Here is a 1,631-nt window from a genome sequence, read left to right on the forward strand (position 1 = left end):
CGCCCCAAAGTGCAAAACCGGGGAACTGTGCGCTCGCGGCGCGTTGTGGGGCGTGGAGGGGCCACTTCTGGAGGGTCCCTGGAGCTGCGGAAGCCCAGCCTTCCCTGGGTGAAGCCCTGCGCCTTTGTCCCCCGGGTCTGGCCACGGCCCTGGCCGGCGAGGTCGCGGCGCGGTCGCAGGGTGTGCCCGCTCTGGGCACAAGTGGCCGGGGGACACGGGAGGGGGAGCCGGGGGCTTAAGACCTGGGCAGCCCGGGCGGAAGAGCCGGTTTCCCGGCGGCCGACGAGGGCCGCGGCCCACCCCGGCCTTGGGTCCGGCCTTGGGTCCGGCCTTGGGTCCCGGCCCTGGTCAGCAGTTGTCGAGGGAGGCCCGCTCCGGCCGGGCTCGGACCCCAGGGCGCCGCGGCGGGTCCGTGCCTGCGCCTTGGGAAGCGTCAGGCCCCTGGCGTCGGGGAAGCGTGCCACGTGTGTCGTGCGCGGCGCGCGGGAGCGGTGGCTTCCCCCTCCTCTCTAGTTCCCCCGTCCCTCCCCACACGCCGGGAAAGTACAGGTGAGTGAACCCAGTACAGGCAGTGGCCTCGTCGTGACCGGGGGCCGTGGTCATCTCTCTCTCGTGGGCAGTGGCGCTGCCGGCCGGGCCCCTTCTGCTCCTGACCGCGGAGCCCCTTACCAGCGTGGTGGAGGTGGTGGGCTCCGGAGGAGAGATGAGGTCCCTGTGTCCGGGAGAGCCCCTGTGGTTTTGCGAGTGCAGCCCACGGGTCCTAGGACAAAGTTGCCCTGAAGAAGGAACGGCCGGTTTTTATTTTGAACAGAAGAGGAGGAGAGAGGAGGGACGGAAGAGGTGGAGGCCTGGTTGTCTGGGGAGGTCTTTAAGATATCTGGGAGCTGAGGGACTAGAGGAGGTTTTTGCTTTGTTGTGCTTTTCGTGGCTCTGTTTTTCTGCGGAGGGAAGCCTGCTTGGACCGGCCCTGCCCTTGGGGCCTGTGTGGGAGCTCCCAGCCTGCCTCCCCGCTGTCCCCCACCCACCCACCCCTGGTCTGCAGCTGAAGAGAGAATAGCCCCCCCCAGGCAGCTACTGTCTGTGTCAGGACTCAGCCTCTCCCAGGTGAACTCCACGATCTCTGATTCAGCAAAATCTCAGGTCTTGGGACTCTGTTCCCTTGTCCCCGCCTTTCCTGGCCCCCAAATCCATTCAGATAGCCCAGTAAGTGATGTTTTTGCCCAGCCCGAGGCTGAAATGGCATTCTATCAGTGAAGGCTCCAGGACAGTTTCTAGAAGCAGCAGTTAATTCACAGTTGGGTCTGGGATGTCTTGGATTGACTCCAGGAAGGACCTTCTGCCCTTTGAAAAAAAGCCCACGTCAACCTGGACGGAGCTCGCCGAGTGACTGGACGGAGCTCACCGAGTGACTGGCCGAGGTTGGATTGGTCCAGGGGTGGGCTGGAGCACAGGGTACTGGGCAGGAACAGATCTGGGGAACCACTGAGGCAAAGGCCTATGGCAGGGATTTGTGGGAAGACGGCCAGGGAAGGGGAAGCAGCAGGTTTGGAATCCAGCTCTTCCGGGTCATCACTGTGGCCTCAGGTGAGTCACATCTCCTCTTTTTAATTTGCTTTTTTTTTTTTTTTTTT

The sequence above is a fragment of the Carlito syrichta genome, unplaced genomic scaffold, assembly GCF_000164805.1.
Source record: "Carlito syrichta isolate Samal-C Ts95f unplaced genomic scaffold, Tarsius_syrichta-2.0.1 Scaffold305209, whole genome shotgun sequence".
In the NCBI taxonomy this organism is placed as follows: domain Eukaryota; kingdom Metazoa; phylum Chordata; class Mammalia; order Primates; family Tarsiidae; genus Carlito; species Carlito syrichta.